This window comes from Helianthus annuus, chromosome 3, assembly GCF_002127325.2.
Source record: "Helianthus annuus cultivar XRQ/B chromosome 3, HanXRQr2.0-SUNRISE, whole genome shotgun sequence".
In the NCBI taxonomy this organism is placed as follows: domain Eukaryota; kingdom Viridiplantae; phylum Streptophyta; class Magnoliopsida; order Asterales; family Asteraceae; genus Helianthus; species Helianthus annuus.
The window spans coordinates 154,187,826-154,203,437 of NC_035435.2; the positions used below are offsets into that span (position 1 = coordinate 154,187,826).

General features: G+C 32.0%; 2 long non-coding RNA genes across 14 annotated transcripts; both read right to left on the minus strand.

Moving 5' to 3' along the window:
• Positions 1-948: 948 nt before the first annotated feature.
• On the minus strand, positions 949-6,898 carry LOC110915693. Of its 13 annotated transcripts, XR_004888679.1 has the most exons (15): positions 6,501-6,898; positions 6,288-6,374; positions 6,129-6,224; positions 5,952-6,064; positions 5,811-5,877; positions 5,505-5,596; positions 4,786-4,929; positions 3,175-3,263; positions 2,813-2,900; positions 2,463-2,649; positions 2,248-2,378; positions 2,088-2,149; positions 1,817-2,005; positions 1,483-1,739; positions 1,009-1,203 (listed from the first exon to the last, which is right to left on the minus strand). It is a non-coding gene; the product is annotated as an uncharacterized LOC110915693 (long non-coding RNA). The 13 variants fall into 13 exon arrangements; XR_002579165.2 differs by having other exon boundaries at positions 1,009-1,739; XR_004888678.1 differs by having other exon boundaries at positions 1,009-1,701; positions 1,785-2,005.
• A 517-nt stretch (positions 6,899-7,415) lies between these two features.
• LOC110918370 lies at positions 7,416-9,390 on the minus strand. Its single transcript, XR_002581267.2, has 6 exons — positions 9,254-9,390; positions 9,024-9,094; positions 8,741-8,847; positions 8,473-8,602; positions 7,643-7,761; positions 7,416-7,558 (listed from the first exon to the last, which is right to left on the minus strand). It is a non-coding gene; the product is annotated as an uncharacterized LOC110918370 (long non-coding RNA).
• Positions 9,391-15,612: the final 6,222 nt, after the last annotated feature.

The window sequence follows — 15,612 nt, forward strand, 5'->3', positions numbered from 1 at the left end:
GAGAGTTGACGTGGCACACGAAGATTGATTATGCGTAAGAGAGGGGACTCCCCTCTTAAGGGAGTGCCCCTCTCACCCTAAGTAAGATATCACAAACAAGTGAAACAACAATAATAACATTAACTAGCAAAGTAAAGTAAAAGAAAACCAAAGTATATACTAACACATTACAATTATTAACCACGTATTATTAGATATGTTAAATTGAAACGCTACTTTTAAGAATTTGAGACATCACCAGTCATCTAAACACGAAGATTATCCAGCGTATTATATAGCTGTTTTAATCCGAACCTATATATAGCCAAACTCTGATCTTGATTAATTGAATTGAATTAAGTTGGATGATGATAAGAGGGAAGATGAAATCGGATTAAAAAGGCAAGAAAACAACAAAGCCGCCCTTGATTTAAGATGTGTGATCCGAACCTATATATTGTTTATTTAAATACTAGGTTATTCCCCGTGGTACCCACGGGTTGCTATATTTAACGGATATTAATATTTTATTAATTTAATTAAAAGGGTTTTTTTTCTAAAAATTTGTGAAGACATATATGCAATAATTCAATGTTAATCGTATATAATAATATAGGTTATCACCCGTGAATACTCACTGGTTGGCCATTAAAATAATGTAAACAATGAGTGTAATTTTTTTTAATTATGTACTATGTGTAGGATTGAGAATAGTAAAATATTCTGTAAAAAGCAGGTAGACTTCAAAAGTAAAAACAAAAAAATAAAACAGATGAAGTATTAGTTTAATGTATACTTTATTAAGAAATGAGTAAGGTATTAATTTGGTTTACATAACAGTTTAACTAATAAGGTGTTCTTTAAATAAATTAAAAGTTGTAATTTTGAAGTGGGTATTTTATTACCCAATCGATCACAAAGAATAGCAAGATACCTTTTTAAAAAGTAAAAAAAAGGTCAAACCAAATGAAGTAGCGAAACACACTATATACATACAGACCATCTACACACATATGTCAACATGAAACATAACAAAATCAATTATTATACGCTTAATATCACTTGGTTAAACAAATTATAGTGTAAAAAACTCAATAAGGCCAAAATTTATTAAACTTATATGACAACTCAAGCCAAATTCCTTAATTTTAAAACAACAAAGCGAGTAAAGTACAGTTTTAAGCCACGAAACCATGAATTTGCTTGATCTTTGTCATTGCATATCTGCATAATAAAACACGAAATCTTAGCTGAATCAAAAACTTAACATAGATCAAGTTGAAAACCTACCCGATCAAAGGATGATTAAGCTTGATACTCAGTGGCGGACCTAGGAATTTTTCCATAGGGGTGCGGAACATTTTTTAAAATTTTAGGCCCCTAGGTATATAAGTAAAAAAATCGGTTCGTATCGGGTCGGGTCATTTTTAAAAACTTTAGGCCCCTAGGTAAAAGTCAAACACAAGGTTGACTTTCCACACGTATATATAAGTTGGTGTTTACCTGGCCCTGTAATGGAAATGCTTTCTTTTTACCGTAATGGAACTCCTTAGGATTATAGTGAATGATCTCGGGCTCAGAGAATCCACCAGCCTGCAAGATTTACCTTAGCGCAAGCTCTTGCTAATCCATCGAAAGTAACATATCTATCTCCCGAAAAGTTGTACACTTGTTTGCTTGCTTTTCATTCCCCAAAACTTTTATAAAAGTTGTGGCCAAATCCTCCATTTGGTCAACGTTGACACATCAAGACCGTTTGACTTTTGAAGTCACAAAATAATTATTAGTTGTACACTTTTACTAACCTTTACGTGACCGAGTTGAGTTACTTGCAAACCTGATTTGGGAATGGGGATGGGTCGGCCCGCTTTCAACCTATGGAAAAACCACTCTTCGACAGGGTTGTAGTTCAGCGGGTCGTAGATATAAACGGGTCTTATAGAAGTGTAGTTGACACCTTTGACTCTAGTTGGGCCTCGGTCTCGAGATTCCCCTTGTGTCGGCCTTTAGGGTCAACCGCATCAATCTGTAGCATATTCAATTATATCAACTTGGTTATATGGAATAAGATGAGTAAAAGGTTGTTTAAAAAATGTTGAAAAATGGACCTCGCAATGTGGTAAAATATCGGATTCAAGGTAAACACCGGCTCTTAGAGCAGTATATGTACCTGTAATTTAGTAAAATATTCAAAAAAAATATATATAAATAAAATAGGAAACAAATATAACTTATCATCATCAGTTAATTCTTATGTTGATAACTTACTGTTCTAGATTGACAGTGCATCTCGTATGGGCTCAACCTCTTCCGCCTCACGCCTTTGGAAATAAATATTAAAACGTCAAAACTTATAAAAATGGTGTGGAGCATATTTATATAGAAGCTGTAGCCAAAACCTGCATTTGGTCAAATTTGACTCATCAAGACGTTTGACTTTTGAAGTCAAACAAAATAATTATTAGTTTTACACTTTTACTAACCTTTATGTGACCGAGTTGGGATACTTGCAAACCTGAGTTGGGAATGGGGATGAGTCGGCCCGCTTTCAACCTATGGAAAAACCACTCTTCGACAGGGTTGTAGTTCAATGGATCGTAGATATAAACGGGTCTTATAGAAGTGTAGTTGACACCCTTTGACTCTAGTAAGGCCTCGGTCTCGAGCTTCCTAGTAAAAGGTTGTTTAAAAAATGTTTAAAAACGGACCTCACGATGTGGTAAAAGAGCGGATTTAAGGTAAACATCGGCTAAAGAGCAGTATATGTACCTATAATTTAGTAAAATATTCAAAAAAATATATAAAAATAAAATCGGAAACAAATATAACTTACCATCGTCAATTAATTCTTATGGTGATAACTTACTGTTCTAGATTCGGCAGTGCATCTAGTATGGGCTCAACCTCTTCCGCCTCACGCCCTTGGAAATAAATATTAAAAAGTCAAAACTTATAAAAATGGTGTGGAGCATGTATTATAAAAATTTGACTATTATAACTTATGAAAACTTAAACAATGACCATCATAATGTAAAGATAAAAACTCTAGGATTTTACACAACATTTGTTTTTAATCTGATATATCAACCATGCATTCTAATTTCTAAAACAACTTTTTCCCAAAAGTGTAATAATAGGTAGAAAATGCTTCCAAAACATCTAGCAATTGTCAATGAAATGTTGATATCTGCATACCATCCATCCCAATTTTCTGTCCAAAGTACTGGTTTTTCGTTGGAGTTAGGTTTAAAACCATCACAATAGTATCCATTGCAGGCATCTATCTGCAGGAAATAGTGGGGAGAATAGAGTTTGGTTACTGTCCAAACAAAATCAGGTTGTCAAGTTAGGTTCTGTCTGAATGTAGTTTGGTTACTGGTCAAAAGGGGTATTTTTGTCAGTTGAAACGGTTTAGGTTGGTTTGACCCGATACATGTTTTGTCCAAACTAAAAAATTCTTATAAACAACTCGTGTATCAAATATGATTACAAAAGCAATTCATTTCAATGAAAAAACTAAATTTCTTGGGTATATCATGCATTAAATATATACTTAGAGCATTCACATTCGACCATTCATCATAGTTATCGATAGCGAATAGCGGTCAATAGCGACAGACGACCTATATGCTACGTAGCGATAGCGACGAAATAGCGCCCGCTATTTTGTGTATAGCGATAAGGTAGTAGAAAATTTTAAAAATAAAAATATAGCTATTTATAATTATATACATATATTATAATGTTAATTTTATACTTTATATTCATAGATTTGTAAGTTTAAGAACCAAATGTAAACTAGTAAAGATAGAGGGGGGTAAATGTTAAAATGCACAAACTAATTTTACTTTTTTTATCTTAAAAAATTACAAGTTAGAGAATAAATGTAAACTACAGAAAGATTGAGGGGTTAAATTGTAAAACTACAAACTAATTTAAACCTAAAATAGCTGGATCGTCACCCAATTGTTACCTCCGCCGTCAGAACTCCAAATCTCAGAACTCCAATTCTGTAGACGACGACCATGAAATTACAGAAAAGCACTAGAAAAACTACTATGAACGCCATCAAAACAAGGTATCTCTTCTTTCTTTCCTATCAATTTGAGCCTTCGATTTCCATCTTCCTCGTTTCCGGCAGAATTGCAGCACCGGCGCCGGAATTCGCCGCCGGAATACGTGCCGAGTCGCTATTTTTCCCGCTTTTCAGTCGCTAGAGCCACTTAGCGCCGGTAGTCCGCTTCGCATCGCTAAACGCAATAGCGCTCGCAACAGGCGCAATCGATAACTATGCCATTCATCTCTATCTATATAATAACACTAAAAAACACACCTTTCTCTAAAAAATATTTCTCAAAAACCTCCCACATCCAACTCTCTATCGTTATCTCTATCATACTCACAAACACTTATTTTCTTAGTTTTTTTCTCCTTCCTACACACTCACAATAAACATATAGAGGGTTAAATGTGAGCCTCTATATATAGAGGTGTACTTTAGTTTCTATATATTTTTCTCTAATTTAGAGATTCCAATGTAGTAGTGTTTTTGTTGTTTTCGCTTTTCTCCCCTCTATATTATATAGATCGTATGTATATAAAGGCTCCAATGTGAATGCTCTTAGGGACACTTTTGACCAGGTTGAACCTTACCATTTACTTTTTTAAGCTGAACTTTTATTTACCCATTTAACCCGATCGACATAAAACACGAATCAACCCATTCATATGTGAACATGTCAAAATTGCCACTTTTAACTCTGAATAGTGTTTATTGAAAGTAAAGTCAAGAGAGTAGGAAGGTACAATGTATTCCGGAGCATCAGCTTGCTCGCACATAACCCATGGGACGCCAACTCCAAGTCCAACAGCCATTTTTGCAGCCCATTTTACGTAGTCTTTTCCTTTTTGGCCATAAGACTCTTCAATATTTCCATACTCATTTTCAATCTGATACAAAAATTCAAGTCATGAAAAGCCAATGACTAACAAATGCCAAAAAAGGAGAATAAGCATTTACAATTCTAAAACAACTTATACCATCTAACTAAAGTAATCATAAAAAATAGAGGACACCCAAGTATCGAAAGATCTTATTCCCTTTTATGCCAATCAGGCAAAAAAAAAAAAAAAAAAACTTGAAGAAAATTCTAAAATGACAAAATTGCCCCTAACTTGAGACTTTAGCTATATTTCGAATTGCATATTGATAAAATTCTCACAAATTTTACTAAAAACGATCAAATGTACATAGAATTAGAAAAAAAAAAAAAACATTCGAGTGGATTAAGGGTAATTTTTGTCACTTTACAACTTTAGAAGTGACAAAAATTTAAATCTAGTCTTTTTACCATTTTCAGCAACTTTTTGGCTAGAGTTGGCATAGACAAAACCAAATGGATATCCAGGTGGCATGTAAATGTAAATGTAATGTTGTTTCGATATTTAAATAAGTGTCGGTTAATGAAAACTTGTATTATATGTCTAGGTTGCATATGATACATTATACCTAAACTTAAAACAACCTGTAGCATGATGATTGGGCCACCTTGCCAAGAGAAGAGAGATTCCTCTCGAATCAAACCTACTATTTTTTAGCAAAACGTTTCATCTCTTCCTGCAATAAAATGGTGTGGCCATTAATTCATAACACAAAGAAATAATAAACCTCACAAAAGCAGTAGTCCATTATCTCACATGGGGCATGTTTTTCCAACTATGGTGGTTTTCAAAGAATATATGACTATGAAAAAAAAGGATCTTCAAAAAACTATGTTTCACAGAAGCAAGAGATGAAAGAAAAATGATGAGGAGGTCCAGTTGTACCTTACCTTAAAGAGTTCATTGTCAGTACAGAATACAATTCCAGGAATATCATGAAGCCACACAGGGAAACCCCTGCAAAGGGCAATAAATTGATGGTAAACAAACAGAATGATAGCCAGGCAGGCAGGGGAAAAGTTGAGACCGACCCGAAGTTCCACTATGCACAAACATATGGACCGATCCGGAGATGAAGATAAAGGCCACTTGCTCCCACCAATTTAACAAACTTGACAAAATCATATATCCCTTCAAAATTATACTAAAAAAAGACACAGCATAAGCCCAATTAATTAGCAAATACATAAAATTAGAGAGAGTACTACCTGTTGCCTAACTGGCTCATGGCCACTCCAGAATACATAAGTTTGAATGACATCAGCCCCACCGTCCTTGCTCTTGGCGACCAAATTAGGCCACATCTGAGATGAGATGAAAGTGATGAGAACAACATACATGGATTATAAATGATGGAAATTAAGTACCTGAGGTGTGGCTCAAGGGTAGTGAATTCCGGCGGAAATAAGCATTCTTCGTTGGCGGTGACGTTGAACGGCTTGAAATACTCACCGCTGCAAGGTCCATTGAAATCATATAACAGATAAAATCAGTAGATATCGAAGATCAGAGCAAATATGATCTTAAAATGTGGATTAAGAAGACAGAAAACTATAATTCGATCAGAAAATACTGCATACCTGTGCCACCATCAAGAGTGTTGTAGACGAAGATTCGGCCAAGTTCGCCCATTGCGATTAGGGTTTTTTTTGTTGTGAAAATGGAACGGGAAAAGAGGAGAGCGGCAGGAGGAGAATGGAGATGGAGGCTCTCTAGGGTTTTGGAAAAGAAGCACAGATATCGTACAAATGAAGTCGGGTCAAAATTAAAGGAAATGGATCCCGCGTTAACCCATATACACGAATTTTTATGACCCGAATTTTGGAGCCAAAACCAAATTCTAGAGTGCCTATGGTGATGCCACATCATTTTCCAAGCCCTTACATCATAACACATCAGCTCTTATTTATCATATTTATATATATACTAGGTTATCACCCGCGAACTTCGCGGGTAGAAAAATTTAATTTATATTAATTGAATTATGTCATTAAATAAAATAAAAATACATGTTTTCGAATGTAATTTTTTTTATAATTGTTTTGAATTGAAAGTTATAGTTAATGGGTTGCGAGTAAGGTCAGAAACTTCGGGCAAGAACCAGAGGCAGAAACTTGCCTCATTGAATGACCCAAGAAACAAAAAAAACATTTATTTATTATAATAAAATATACGCATGGAGTTGTTCGAACCTACAAAACAAACTCATTTAATTAAATTTAGAAATTAATTAAAAGTTTACATAAGAAAATATAAACAACAAAAACTTTATTCATTAAATATACATTATATATTTTTTTAACAATCATGACCAATCGAAATATAACAAATTAATAACATGGATATTAATTAGTGTTGATTGTTCCCATTTTCAAATAATCACTTGCTTATTAAAAAAATCCATTAACTTTGAAGGCATTAAACTGACTTGCTAATGGTATTCATTCATACCTAATACGATACGCTAATCAATAAATAAAACACACACACTAAAAAAACATTCAAATAATACTGTTGAGTAAATCATTCAAAACTCTATCCAAATGTATGCCATTTAGTACTCAATGGTAACAAAACACACAACAAAGTGAAACCATCATGCTGCCTCCTGCAATTGAGGTGCCTACATAAAGATGTACTGCAGAAAACATAGATTAAACTAATCGCTCTTAACACGATACATTTTTCGTATAAAATGAGCGAAACTTAATCTTCCAAGTACCTCGAATGGTTTGCCGGATCGTTCAAAATCCAGTATGTTTAGAGCAACTTCACAGCTCTATGAAACAATCGGCTCTGGAACTTTAGAGAATTCCTCAAGTAGAGATATACACTGGTCATCTACAAAAATGGTTTATTAAGGTCAAAAACATAAAGTTTTTCATAAAAGTGTCCCGAGTCAACCCAACAGAGCCGTTTTGACCCAAAAACCATATTTGACTACCTACCCAACATAGTCCATTTTCCACCAAATGTTATTAAAAAGTATAGTAGATTTTAGAAGCATGATTACCTTATATTTTTTGTTTTAAAAAATGTGGCAACTCTCTCTCTCTCTCATTTTCTTTGTGTTAAATTGTTTTTTTTTTCCTTTTCCTTTCAGTTTTTCGTTCAGTATATAATTGAGTTTATAACAACCTCTCATTTTTTATACTTAAATGTGAATCTAATAAGTTCTGTTCAAACTTATTTGTCTACAATCAACAAAATCTCATATAACCAGCAATTTCATGCGCAATCAAAGGTGTCACAATCAAACACATACATCAATAAATCTACACACTTTCTCAAAACATAATCTCTAACATCACTAACCTGTATCAATAATTCAAAACCCTAACTAATGTGTTGTGCACTCACTAATATCTACTACACACGTCTCACTTATTTATCTTCACAACTTCAAACACATTTTATCTAATACCTTATGCCAATCAACAAAATCTCATATATCAATCAGCAATACAATGCACAATCAAAGACCTCACAATCAATTTCAAACATCAATCAATATACAAAATTTCTCAAGACACAAAGTCTAATATCACTAACCTGATGCGCTACTGCTCAATAATGTGTCGGTGCCATGAAAAACTTCATAACCCTAACTAATGTGTTAACTTGCCAAGGCTCAAGGCTGTATCTTATTCCAATGTTGTTTGTCCGACGCATCGTCACAAATCTAACAACCGAGTCAATCAAACTATTAGCTAAAAAATTAAAATAATGATTGAGTTCAAAATTTAAAATTTAAAATCTGAAAATCAAATCACTAATATCTAATCTCGTAAATCAAGCAAACTTATTAGGAAAGTCTAACCTTGCCAAGCAAAACCAACCGACATGGTACCAATTTCCAGCCATAGCAAGCATATCTCTGTCCAACATAGTTGCAGCCAAAAACTCCGGACCATCCAAAATAAACACCTAATGAATCAAAATAAAAACACATAAACCTTGAATATTACTCAATTTATGACTACTATCCCATAAAACAAAACTTTGCCAACAAATTATACTAACTTATGCAATGGTAAACCATAAAAATAACAAATTAATTTAGATGATTAGCCTTGCAGAAAACCTAAATCGGGAAAGTTTACCTGAATTGTTAACGAAAAAAATCAGACTCAGATTGGGTTACTCAAGCGGATATTAATCACTGGAATAAGATCTGGTATCAAACATAAGAGCACACATGAGTTGATTAACGGAACAAAATGGTGAGGAAAAGAATATACATTAGTTAATCGAATAGAGATCAATTTCCCATAGGATCCCATTCAAGATATATAGATATATAGATATAGATAAAGAAATGTGCAAGATATACCTTTCCTTCAACTTCTCATAGGATCCCATTCAAGAGTTCCTTGTAAGGGAAGGAGTCTGGAAGAAGTTTATCACCAAAAATTACAAAACACAGTTTGAATTAGATATGCAACTCGAGTACAAAAACAATAGTCGAAGACTCGAAACATTCCTAAAATTACAAATAATATAGTCAAAGCATCTCATAAAAAAACATCAAGATTTCAAAGCATTCAAAATTTAAAATCAAACACAATAATGGTTTACTTCAAAATTTAAATTTAAAATAATGATAGGCTTCAAAAATTAAAATTTAAAATCTGAAAATCAAATAACTAATATCCAATCCCATAAATCAAGCAAACTTATTAGGAAAGTCTAACCTTTCAAATTTAAATTCAATTTACAGATTCAAAATTTAAAATCAAACATATTAATGGCAAATTTTCAAATTTAAATTTAAAATAATAACTGACTTCGAAATTGAAAATTTAAAATCAAGCACAACAATGGTTTACTTCAAAATTTAAATTTAAAATGATGATTGACTTCAAAATTTAAAATTTAAAATCAAGCACAACAATGTTGTTTCCAGCCATAGCAAGCATATCTCTGTCCAACATAGTTGCAGCCAAAAACCCCGGACCATCCAAAATAAACACCTAATGAATCAAAATAAAAAACACATAAACCTTGAATATTACTCAATTTATGACTACTATCCCCCAAAACAAAACTTTGTCAACAAATTATACTAACTTATGCAATGGTAAACCATAAAAATAACAAATTAATTTAGATGATTAGCCTTACAGAAAACCCAAATTGGGAAAGTTTACCTGAATCGTTAACGAAAAAAATCACACTCAGATTGGGTTACCCAAGCGGATATTAATCACTGGATTAAGATGGGGTATCTAACATAAGAGCACACATGAGTTGATTAACGGAACAAAATGGTGAGGAGAAAAATATACATCAGTGAATCGAATAGAGATCAATTTCCCATATGATCCCAATTAAGATATTTACATATATAGATATAGATAAAGAACGGTGCAAGATATACCTTTCCTTCAACTTCTCATAGGATCTCATTCAAGAGTTCCTTGTAGGGAAATGAATCTGAAAGAAGCTCTTCACCTAAAAATACAAAACACAATTTGAATTAGATATGCAACTCGAGTACAAAAATAATAGTCGAAGACTCGAAGCATCCTTAAAATTACAAATAATATAGTCAAAGCATCTCATAAAAATCATCAAGATTTCAAAGCATTCAAAATTTAAATTCAAACACAATAATGGTTTACTTCAAAATTTAAATTTAAAATAATGATTGACTGTTATGTTTTATCGTGTGAAAGATATATTCAATTGTTGTATTTTTTAATAAAAATATATAAAACTAACATTCGTATTGAAAAAAAATACATAAGTAACTATCATAATTCGAACAAAATATCGAATCAGAAATACTTACATCAGAAAAAACTATGGAGGACACACTCGGCTCAGAAATAAATATCTATAACTGCAAAGGAAGTAAGCGATTTTTTTAAAAAATATAACCGTTACATATTTATAGAAACAATGTCTAATTAAAGAAACAGACTTATAATTCAAATTTCAAAAATTAACCTTAAAAACAGTAGTCTATTTATAGGAAAAAATAAATTTTAAAAAGAAATTAAATGTTTCTTTAAAGCTAAATTGAACAAATGATAACTGAAAAATCAAAGAATATGAACTTCAAAACATTGATAATTTAATAAAAATAAAACACACTATATATATCAAAAAAAATATGATAAACTAACAACTGATAGTAGTTAAAATATAAATGAAACCATAATCTGAAATCAACAACAAAATATAAATAAAAATTTAGTTGATACAATTAGAAAAATTAAAATAATAAATTTTGCTCACTTTTCCTTGAATGTCAGCATCTGATCAAAATTGTCGTTAATAAAAAGTCGTGTACCATCAAAATTTGTAGATATCCCTCATTTACTTGTTATTAAGTAACATAAATAAACATCACATTTACTCGAGATCTTGAAGCTTAAGATTGAGGCATTTTCAAATTAACATGAGATTGAACACTTACCTGCATAACCCAACTTTGATCAAAACAAAACCTAAATTTCAAATAGAAAACTGTGACAATAAAAATCAGGATTTTTTTATTAGTACTCAACAAATGATCGTTAAATAATTAATTAAAAGTGTAATACCATATAACAAAACAAATATTATATATATTTTAATAAAAAAATAAATTATCTACATCAAAATTATTTGTCATTCTATTGTAGTTTCCATTTTACTTAAATAAGATTGTCAATTAATAAAGAAACAAATTTATCTAAAATAACTTTGATATGTTATTGTATTATAAATGGAAATATTACTTTACAAAACTTTGGAAATTACGAATAGACAAAATCGACCAAATAATTTAACATAAATAAATTATCATTGTTTTGTTAATTATTATAAATATTTATAAGTTTCCTAAAATTAATAATAAGTTAATAAAATATAAGATATACATCTAGAAATAAGTCAACATACAAATTCAAACATCAACTTATTTGGTAATTTGACTGTTATGTTTTATCGTGTGTAAGATATATTCAATTGTTGTATTTTTAATAAAAATATATATAACTAACATTCGTATTGAAAAAAAAAATACATAAGTAACTATCATAATTCGAACAAAATATCGAATCAGAAATACTCACATCAGAAAAAACTATGGAGGACAGACTCGGTTCAGAAATAAATATCTATAATTGCAAAGGAAGTAAGCAATTTTTTCGAAAAATATAACCGTAACATATTTATAGAAACAATGTCTAATTAAAGAACAGACTTATAATTCAAATTTCAAAAATTAACCTTAAAACCAGTAGTCTATTTATAGGAAAAAATAAATTTTAAAAAGAAATTAAATGTTTCTTTAAAGCTAAATTGAACAAATGATAACTGAAAAATCAAAGAATATGAACTTCAAAACATTGATAATTTAATAAGAATAAAACACACTATATATATAAAAAAAATGATAAACTAACCTCTGTTGCTTGACGAATGGTGGGATAGATTGTTATAACGGATGTAAGGAATCGCATGAAAAAATACAACCACCAAAATCATTAACTGCGATAAATGTGGAATAGATGATTAAGAAAAACCCGGAAACTTGATTTTATACATAACAAAAATCAACAAAAAACATCTGATGTAGATTTTGGTTTAAGAAAAAATAAACATGTTCAATCTCTTAGATTAAAGATGTATACTACATAAACAACAAAGTAAAACAACCTACGTTCAAGATTTATGGTCGGATCTACAAAATCAGAAAAAAAAGAAGTTAATAGAGTTAAAAAAAAATTAAACATGTTCAATCGCTTAGATCAAAGATGAATACTATATAAACAACATAGTAAAACAACATACCTTCAAGATATATAGGCGGATCTACAAAAATCAGAAAAAAATAACTTAATAGTAGAAAGAACAAAGATTAAACATACCTTTAAATACAAAGGAATAACATAAATTCAACATCAGATCTTCATTCGGAACATATAATAATGAAGATTTAAGTTCGATTTGGTGTACGGAATAACATAAAATCAACATCCGATCTTCATTCAGAACATATAATAACAAAGATTTAAGTTCGATTTGGTGTATTTACCTTTGATCTTGATTCAATGGTTGAAAATCCGGTGAGAAGATGACGATTCTAGAAGAAAGAGAAGAGAGCAAAGAGTAAAGTTGTGGTAGGTATCTATGATTGTTATGACAATTCACATAGGTTTTATATGATCCGAATATATGCAGAAACAAAAGACCCGACCCAAAAACAAAACGGATCCCGCCTCTTTTCTATAGAAATCGTGAATGTAGAAACCAAAATGTGATTTCCCTCCTAAACTAAAATGCCACATCAGCAAAAATGGCCAAATACAAATGCCACATAGCCCACATCACATCTCATTTATATATATATATAGATATAGATTCTAGACTAAGGATAATAATATCAAGAACACTTAATAAAACGATGGGGATAATTTCAAAACACATTTGTCGGTTACAATTTGCTTTCATTAGTGCAAAAGGTTGTAAACGGTGTTGTTTTTAAACGTCCCTTTTGTTATAAATATTTTTTTAATGTGATAGGTGGTAAATGGCAACCATCTAAAGCTTTGGTTATGCGGTTGTTAAAGAGGTTAGTACCAGTAGGCCAAGAGATCACTTGAAATTGTGCCTATTATGAAACGTATTCAAGAAATACATTTGTTTGCAATTGATTTTTTTTTTTCAAGAAACACCTCTATATCTATTATTGTCGAATGGGTTTTCTTATCAACAACTAACCACATGTTATGCCCCATCTTTTGATATGATTCATTTTAAGTTTTAAGAATGATAAATTTGTTTTAGGCGAAGATCGAATAAAAATTTGCTACCAAGTTCAGTTTTGTGGTATTTTGTTGTCGGATTTTGTTATTATTTTCAAAAGAATTGAAAATTAACCAGGGGCGATGCTTTGAAGGGGCCGGGAGGGGCGCCCGACCCCCGAACTTTTCGGCAGTAGTGTTATATATGTAGTTTTCGTATTGAAATTTTTGGGTATATATGTTTTCGACCCTCCGGTTCCATAGAAATTTTTGAGTATATACGTTTTCGACTCCGCCCCCTGTAAAAAGTTTCAAGCTTCGCCACTGAAATTAACCCACTTTGGATGCAATTTGTGAATAGAATAGTCATATTAAAATAATTCATTTTCAACACGCCGCTGCAACGCGCGGATAAGCGTCAACTCGTAAGTCACAATCTGCAACCCAGCTGCCTTGTCGGATCCTAACCACAACATCCCTGTCTGATCTTCAATGTCGGACCCTTCAAAGATCTGCAACCTAGTTATCGGCCACCACCAAATCTCATCACCACCACCACTTCGGCCACCACCACGTCACACCCACCACCCCTAACCCTTGATTCAGATCTGCAACCTACTGCCCCTAAGTATTGTGAACAAGTTGTTAACTGTTGTGATCAATTTGATGGTTTGGGATAAATACTCGACGTTTATCGAAACAATTTGTTTATTGATTTTTATGCTCGGTGGTGTCATGTACCAGCAGTCTGTCTACTAGCAAGAAGCCCAAGCCTGAAAGTGTCAAATAGAGAATGTAGAAGAAGAGCAACAAAAGTTGCTTGAAATGGACAATATGTAGTATGTTTTTGAATTGCAAGATGTATTTGTTTACAAGTCAATGAGTATTATATTTATATACAATTTTTTAATTGTTTTAAATTGCTTTTATCTTTTTTGTTAAATATATATTTTAAATATAATGAATGAGATTACCAATCGACCCTCATTTGCAAGGCACATGTTCTGACTTAACTTAATATTTTACTCTGGTAAGAGCCAAAGGACGTATGGTGTAATGAGTTTTCTAAATAGTGACTGTGACTGTGACTGTAATTATTGAAGTTAAAGGTCATCCGTTGCAATCCGATACAAAAATAAAGGACGAAAAATGTACCTTACCCTATTATTAATATGTTGCTTTGTTAAGGGAATGCTCAAAAGGGGGATAGATTTTAGGACCGAATTTGTGAAATATTTCACGAAACTTTGAAGGGAGATGTATATTGGTTTAGTGATAATATCCCGTCAACGTGGTGTGAAATGAATAAATGGAACACAACCTTCAATAGTTACTTCAACAACGCAAGAAGGCGATGAAAATGGAGCCGACTTCTTGATGAGAACCTTTAGTGAATACGGAAGAAAAAAAAACATCACCCTTTCCAATTTATTGATTCGTGGCAGGTAGTACGTCACCACAACAAATGGGCAAAAGTACCGCTCACCACCCAATCTTCCAAATGAAGCAAAACAAGCTTGTCTACTCGTTCCGATGCTCGTAACGAAATGGATCTCAACTTAAGCACTGATAATGTCGAAGTTGAATCAAGTCGTCCACTCAGTAGAGATAAATTCAAAAACAGACCATCAAAATCATCAAGTACCAATGTAGACTACACCGAAAGTTTAGCCAACCTTACGTAACTTATTGATACGTTTAATAATATTCAACAAGAAAAGTTGGAGGAAAAAGAAGTATACATGCACTATTTCAAGAAAAAGTGAATATGACAAAAGAAAATTAAGAAGATTTGGAGTTCCTCGCTATGAACGTCAATCCCTTTACCAGACCCGGAAGACAAATGTGCGAAGATATGAAAAATGAATTAGGGAAAATATAGTATTAAGTTAGTAATGTTTTTAGTGGCTTTTAATTCGGTTATTTTAATTATGTTTTTTTCGGATTTCTTTTA